Source organism: Pinus tabuliformis, chromosome 5_2 (assembly GCF_031772625.1).
Source record: "Pinus tabuliformis cultivar Carrire ecotype Pingquan chromosome 5_2, CPIR1, whole genome shotgun sequence".
In the NCBI taxonomy this organism is placed as follows: Eukaryota; Viridiplantae; Streptophyta; class Pinopsida; order Pinales; family Pinaceae; genus Pinus; species Pinus tabuliformis.
This window is the reverse complement of record NC_142306.1, coordinates 439,439,023-439,447,878: the sequence shown is the minus strand read 5'-3', so window position 1 is coordinate 439,447,878 and position 8,856 is coordinate 439,439,023.

The following is an 8,856-nucleotide window of genomic DNA, read 5'->3' as shown; positions in this document are numbered from 1 at the left end:
AGAGTTGCTCTTTTTATTATCCTTTTCAGACTCTTAAAACATGAAAAGATCGATGAGTCTGCATGTCTGGACTCATTAAAGTAATCAGTTAGGGCATAAAGTCTCTCTTTTTATGGTCCTTTTCAAAGTCTTAAAACAGGAAAATGTCGATGAGTTTACCTGTCTGGACTCACTGAACTAATTAGATTGGGAAAGTGGACAATACAAGTGCATTATGTTTCGTATTTTGAAAGCGTTTTTTGGTAGCGGTCGCTCCCTGGAACATGGCACTCCCTTAGATAAACCTTCCTTGTGACAGCCTCTCAATATGAATCTTACCATCCTATGAGTTTAGCCTATCTACCCCGATGTTCTTGCATTTCTGAATCCTAACACTCTTTGGTGTCCATGAGTCTAGTGCTACATGATTAAAACTATTGTCGTGCCTTCTATTGGTCAAGGGAAAACTTTTATATTATGTTTCCTCCATTAACCCATCAAGCATATCCTACCATCATGCCCTCTGTCGCTTTGACCCAATTCTCAAAAGATTCCTCAAACAACAATCATTCTTGTCCCATTTTGTGTCGACTGATGTGGGACACCTTATTGCCTACCTTTCGATAGGTCTCTTCCTATCGACTTCAACACTCTATCTAGGAAGAAGACCCAGAAACACTTCAGTGCCTTGGTACTTGTAAACATCAGTGGTAGGTCACCTTCTGTTTGATTAGGGGTTTTCATTATTGGCTCCTGGTTAAACAATTCTACGAGTGTTCGGCGACAAAAACATTTTTAGCATTCGCTAGATTGTATTGTGCATCTTGGAGACCATCACCATTATTGGCGGCCATCCTTGCATCTGTTGACGGTCTCCATTATTGACTGGTAATCAGACGATTTCACGCATGTTCAACATCAACGCATATGTTCACATGTATCGATCTATACTGCTCGATGAAGCAGAAATCAAGACTTTGGGTAGAGGCTTGCATCATTCAGCCTTGTTTCCTCTCCCAAGTTGCGTTTATTTTTTTTTGGAGACATCTCATCAGAATGATCCTATTATCACATGGGTTCCGCATTGTGCTTATCATCGGCCAACATCATCATATCTCTTTTCTAAGAAAATCACTCTGACATAGCTATTGAGCATGGGAATGCCCGACTAAGGACATGATTTTAGTTGTTATCTATATATATATAGATATATATATATATATATATATATATATATATATATATATATATATATAGATATATATATATACATATATATATAGATATATATATATACATATATATATATACATATATATATATAGATAGATATATATATATATATATATATATATATATATATATCTAAATATATATATATACATATATATAGATATATCTATATATATGTATCTATATATATATATATATATATATATATATATATATATATATATATATATATATATATATATGTTTTGTATTAGGTTTCGCGTACCGCGCAAAGCTCTGGTCCTCTCTCTCTTTTTTCCAAAGAAAATGACAGTTAAATATAAATTATTTTGGCCATTGTCACAACCTCTAATCTCACACTCTAGGGGGAATCTATTATATAGGAAAATGACCTCCTCATCAACTCATAGGACAAAGACATGATGACTGAAGGACTGACCAAGTTCACAGGCCTAGTTGTCAAGCTAACGTTGTCTAGACACTATCAACCTGCTTTATAAAGCTTCTCAACAAGCTTAACGGTGTGTTAGTGCCTAGGGTAACTCTACTTGATACCTCTGGAACAATGGTAGTGAACCTACCTCAGTTTCTATGGGTCAAAGGAGTGAATTGAGTGAAAAAATATCCCTAGATTCTCTCCTATGTCAGCTCATAAAAGAAGGGAAACATCAGAACTTGACCTGTTTGGGGGAATTACTAATTCCTAATGGAGTATGCAAATGGGAAAGAGCACTAAAGCATGGAAACATCACTACTTTTGCCTAATGGAACTCATGAAGGACTTGGAAACCCTAACCCTACATGCTATATATGCAAGGCTTGGGCCATTATGAAATAGGTCGAAACATTTGAAAGGATTTCCTATTTGACTGTCAAGCAAAGTCTTATACTAAGGCATCAGAAGAGGTTAAGAAGGGAGAGAGAGAGGAGCTGGAGGGGTAAGGGAAGGCTGATGCAACTGATGGTTGTAATCACTCTTTCTACATCAATATAGAAATGAAGTTGTGTTTTCCACTCCGTGATGTTGGTAGTATAACTTATTTATATGTTGATGTAATATCTTCTAGCATGAGTGGCTTAGTTGTATGCAACTAGATATCTTTTATATGTTCATGCATTTGTTTATCAACGTTTTATGCTATGATATTATGCTTGTCTTTGCTATGTGCAGGTTTTGATATGGCGCTGGCTTAGGGGTCTTCCTCCTAGCTGCATTGTGTTCTCTAGTAACAACACACTAAGACTTGAGGTAATAAATCCTTCTCGCTTTGATATTCATTTGTTAAACATAGATATGCATGTATCTTTGTGACAGTTGTAGCTAATCTAATTGTCTGCCGAGGATCCTGGGAAGATCCTTGAGGGTTTTCTACATCACCAAACATTTGTGCATTAATCCCTATAGCAGGGAATATTAAATTGTTCGCTTCCCGAGTATGGTCGCCAAAAATGTTAGCACTTCTCAGTGTCCCAAGGCTAAGAAAGGATACCGATGGAGGTAACTCCAAACCAACTTTGGATTTGGTAGCTAGGCCTACCAATTCAGAGAGGTCTCTTTATGCAATATCGTAACCAATAAAATGACTAGGAGGGAAAATAGATCTTAGGCTAGATATTCAGCTTGATAAGGTTTGATTTTAGGGTTTACTGGACCAGGGTCATAGGTCTATGAACTAAGTTAGGGTTTCTAAAGATCAATTGCAGAGATACAATGGGGAAAGGTACATATGATCAATGACATATTCTAGATTTCATTGTGGTATAGGGTTGAAATAGGGAAGGATGAAAATGAGCATAAGACTTATGAATTCTATTAAACACCTATGAGATGATCACAAGAAATCATAGATATGGTACTAACGAGAAATATATATTCAATTTGATGATTCAACATAGGAAAAACACTGTCACAAAAACATACCACAAGAATCCCAGGATAATAGTTGCAACTACCTGTATTATTACTGCAAAGTGTACACTATATCGAAGCTTCTCACTCTCAAATGTCCAACCCTTGATTTGACTTAGATCATGTTACATATAGATGAAAAGTTACTTTCCCCCTCTCAAGGGTCAAATCCATCATCATAGGAATTGTTTACATGAATGTCTCCAACCATACCAAAACATATGGAGGTTAGAAACAAACTCCCTATTTAGCCTAAAACTAACTTAGTTGACTTTACAAGCATAAATAACCATAAAATTTACATGAGATAACTTTACCCATCACTATGACACTTAGTTACATCATTAAAATCCTTGGAGAACAAATTACATCAAGTGGAATTGACTTTGACTGAGAAAAATTCGAAAATTGACCAATTTCACAGAAGCACAACACCCTTATTAGAAACGCAGTGCCTATTATCAGAAGTGCAATGCCCTAGTTGTAGAGCCATTTTGGATGACTTTTCTCTATATTTAAGCTGAAATAAAACTTGGTGGTGATAGCCTTGGATTTACTCTAGACCTTAGAACTTTTAAACCAGTAAAAAGTTTCCTCTAGGCCACCTTAAAATGTAATCTCCCAAAATTACTCCCAAAAGCTCAACACCTGCCTGAAAATAGTGGCAGAAGTGTGTAAAACAACACGTTTTTTACCCTTTCTCACAAAATTAGGAGCTGACATGGAAAACCAAGAAAATATGTATGTTTTAGGGGTCAAGATCCATCCACCCATGTAGGCCACATGTCATTTGGAGACTTTGAGGAAAAGCACAGCGTGAGGGCGTTGTGCTTTTGAAGGGTCAAATTTTTGAGTTTTCTGCAAAAATAGGTCTCAAATATGGAGCAATATATCTCTAACCATAATACCTTTTGAAAAAATTAGAGAGGTTTTTATTATTATGTATGTTATGAAAAAAACCTCCTCCGGGTTTCAAAAGTACTTTCCCATTTGTTCATAATCCAAGTTTGAAGTTGGTCGCTAAAAACTCAGTGAAAAATTGCAGAAGCATAGCAACAGTTTGGAGGGTGATTTGGAGGCATTCCTGGATGCGTTAGCTACTGGAAAATGTATAGTTGGAAACATTATGATGTCAAATACACAATAGAATCATAAAGCACTACAAACACTTGTTCTAAATCCCTGAAAACTGACTTGAAGTCAAGTTGTCTAAAAGTGCAGAAACTCTCTTGTAGTAACTGTATTTTGGGAATTTCTCTCAAATACTAACACCTATACATAAACGAAAGGAGGTTTTTTTTCTTTGATCTATGATTGAGAAAAGCCTCTTTCACATTTTTAAATTCATCTTTATTACTTCATAAATGAATTTTGAAGTAAGACTGTCCCTGTGTGTAGTAAATGACCTTTTGATAAATGGTGAAGCATTGATATCCTACATATGAGATGACTCATATATGGAGATAGGTCCTTCCTTATTATATTTCTTATTCTCACTATCTATGGTGTTGTTTTGCATGATATAAACCCTATCTTGATAGGAGGGAAGGGAAGGATGGGAATGGGAAAACAGGGGAAAAAAGGTTGCTAGTTTAGGTAAGAGAATAGAGGGGACAAGGATTAGGGAAATTTGTGAGAAAATTATAGGAGGTAGGGATAGACATTACGGAGACTGGGGAAGTGGAATTTATTTAAATGGATGAGGAGAAGTGGGGAAAAGGACCAAAACACAGTCCTAACCCAAAATTTGGCAAAAGCGCAGTGTGGGCTAGGGTTTTAGGGAAAAATAATGGAAATGAGGAATATTAATCTGGGAAATGGTTGGTGGGAGGTGTATGAAGTATGAAAAAGGGTGTTAAAATAGGAAAAATAAGGTATTTCTCATTGAAATGAAGCAAACACCAATATAACACAAAAGTTCAGCGAAAAACCCTAGGAGAGGGATTTCATCACTTGCTGAAGAAAATTCAGTGATTGAGAGCTGAAGAGAGGCTATAATTACTTGATGAGACTATCTTGAACCTGTAGAGTTCTTATTGAACCATCTTTTTGCTCCTTTGGCCTCCAAAACCAAAAACATAGTGAGCTAGTAGAAGCGCGCGCGTGCTAGTTGTTTAGGGCTTGAGGATGGAAATGTGAAGCCTCTGAATGCTGAAAAGATGTTGAATGGTGCATGAGAGCTCTAGGAAGACAAAATGAGGTCTTTGAATGATCTGGATGGTCTTTTATAACTTGAAAAGTTGATTTTTTCTTTTATGGTGGAATGACATCATCATGTCTTTTTTTAAAATATTGAGATGATGTAGTGTTCTACATCTTTGAAACTTTATTAAAAGTTACATCTTCATGAAGAGTGAAATGTACGTTTTGGAATCTTTTGAACACTTTCCCTAATTACTAACTCCCATGATGACTCCGGTGTTGACATGACTCCTAAATGACAATGATGATATAACCTAATAATGACACCAAATGAATACCTAAAACCATGATTAAGGACCTTTGAAGCCTTGCAGTGATATGATGACCTTTAATGATGACCAAGACACTCTTCTGGTGACCTATCACAAGGAGTGATGATAAGACCATGCCAACATTTATGACCATGAGCATGGAGGAAGTAGTAATAAGACCTAGACACTGACCAATAATTAAATATTATTTGAAAATATAGCAGTTTGACCTAAAGACCCTATAAACCACATGGAAAGAGTACATTGGATCACTAGTAACTCATAGACACTAACACTTGTCATCAGTAAGGCTCTCTTTTTTAAGGATGAAATGGAGGATGATGCCATTAGCACCTTTCTCAGCAGTCCCAACTTCTTTTCTGATCCAACCCGCCATCTATTAGAATCTGTCATGAGTTGCAATGTTCAAGAAGATACGGAAGAAGAAACAAAAGTTGGAAATATTCCTGTAATTGTATCCCGTTACAGTATTCCTGTAGAAATTGATCCATGGAAAACAATGAATATTAATCCTGACCTTTCACCCTCCCAAACTGAACAATTACTGAAGTTCCTTTGGGAAAATAAATAATCCTTTGCTTGGGAGTATAAAAATATGAAAGGCATCCCTGTTGATTTACGTACTCATAAAATTTACATTAAAGAAGAATGTAGACCTGTTAGGTAGCCACAAAGAAGAATGAATCCTACCTTAAAAAACATTTTCAAAGATGAATTACAAAAGCTATTAGATGTGGGTTTTATTTATCCAATATCGGACAGTCAGCTGGTTCCCCATTGGTCATTGTTCCTAAGAAGAATGACAAGTGGCGGAATTGTGTTTATTACAGGAATTAAATTAAAAAACTATAAAAGACCATTTTTCCTTACCCTTTATTGACTAGGTCCTTGGTACATTAGATGGAAAGAAGTTTTTCTCCTTTCTAGATGGATTCAGTGGATACAAATAGCTCCTGAGGATCAAGATAAAACTACCTTCACATGCCCTTGGGGAACCTTTGCCTACCGAGTCTTCTCATTTGGTCTTTGTAATGCACCTGCTACCTTTCAAAGGCAAATATTAGGAATTTTTTCTGATCTAATCAATGATAGTGTTGAAATCTACATGGATGACTTCACCCCATATGGGGATTCTTTTGAAGAAGGTCTAGAAAACTTAGAGAAAGTACTTAAAAGATATAAGAAAACACATGTTTCTCTTAGTGCAATAAAATTATATATGATGATGAAGGAAGGAATAGTTCTTGGACACCTGCTTTTAGTTGCAGGAATTCAGGTTCATCCTGCTAAGGTAGAGGTAATATTGAATTTTTCTACACCTAAGACACCGATACAAGTACGTAACTTTATCAGTTATGTTTTCTATTACATGATTTTTATAGAAATTTTTTCTAAGATAGCATTCCCACTTTTTAAATTGTTACTTAAGGATGTAGAGTTCGTGTGGACAGATGAATGTGAAGAAGAGTTTATGGAAATCAAAGTAGTTTGTAAAGCTCCAATATTATGTGGTCCTGACTAGAAGCTCATGTTTCATATCTCTGTAAATGTTTCTCAAACAATAGTACGGGCAGTCCCGGGACAATAGGAGGACAAGAAAACGTACGTGATCTATTATGTCAGCAAGAACTTGACTACTGCTGAAATGAACTATACGGTAATTGAAAAGGAGTTCTTGGATGTTATTTATGCTATTAATAAGTTTCTGTTATGCTCTTAACCTGCAAAGCGATACCCAAACAGAGAATTTGCGAAGAAAAGATACCGAGAACACAAAATATGCGAAGAAAATATACCCAGAGCACAGAATAGCAATGATTTTATTATCAAGAGAGAAATGTTCACAGGCCTCTTCGAGGGGGCAACCTCCAATAGAGCAGAGCTCGATTACAAAACAAGATACAATACTCCTCGCAGGGAGTCTCTATCCTTTATATATGACTCATACATGCAATACCACGAGCCAATATCGTGGATTTTATTAATACCATCTATCTAATACTACCGCCCATTTACCATCTAACTAATACTTCCGCCCATTTGCAACTAACTGTGGTCCCGTCATTAATTGCGGGTTAACCACTTACAATTATTAATATGGGCTTTATTGACTCTTGACTATGACGTGATCCCATGACATAAATAAGGGGGTTAGGGTGGGACCCTAACATGCCCTCCCCCTTAAGACTAGCCTTGTCCTCAAGGCTGAAGCTGCGGAAACTGCTGAAGAATAGCGGCTGGTTCCCAAGTTGCATCTTCCGGTGAGGTGTCTTTCCATTTGATTAGGACCTCCGTAATCACGCGGCCACGCAGGTGCTTGTCTCGTGTGTCTAGAACCTAGTCAGGTTGAAGCCAGATTGATCCTTCTTCATCCAATTCAGGTAGACTGGTTTGAACTCGGCAATTGTTCCCAATCACTTTCTTGAGGCACGATACATGGAAAACTGGGTGGATTTTTGCTGTAGGTGGCAAAGCCAGCTTGTAAGCCACTTCTCCAATGCGCTGAAGTACTTGATATGGTCCGTAGAATTTTGGAGAGAGCTTTTGACAGCCCTTGTCTTTGAGTGATGTTTGCTTATATGGTTGCAGCTTCAAAAAGACCTGATCCCCTTCTTGAAATTGGCGCTCTGAGCGATGTTGGTCAGCCTGTTGCTTCATACGGTTTTGAGCTTGATGAAGATTCTCGCGCAAGTGGGCCAGCATGGTTGCACGGTGTTGTAAGAGTTGATCCACTGCTTGTACTTTGGAGCACCCCGTGAGATAAGAAGTAGGGGACGGCGGAAGTTGTCCATAGACTGCTTCATAGGGAGTCATTTTGGTGGTGGCATGATAGTTGGTGTTATACCACCATTCCGCCAGAGGTAACCACTGTGCCCAAAGGTGTTGTTTTTCTGAAGTGAAACACCTAAGGTAGGTTTCTAGGCATTTGTTGACGGCTTCGGTTTGACCATCTGTTTGCGGATGATATGAAGTACTGAGTTTGAGTTGAGTGCCTTGTATTCTGAAGAGCTCCTGCCAAAAATTACTGGTGAAGATTGGGTCGCGGTCGGACACAATCGAAGTGGGCATGCCATGCAATTTGAAGATTTGATCCATGAAAGTTTGAGCAACCAAAGTAGGTGTGAATGGTTGGGGTAGAGCACAGAAATGAGCATACTTCGATAGTCGGTCCACAACCACCATGATGACTTATTTGTTCCTAGACTTTGGAAGACCTGTAATGAAATCCATGGAGACCTCCATCCAAATTGACGCCGGAAT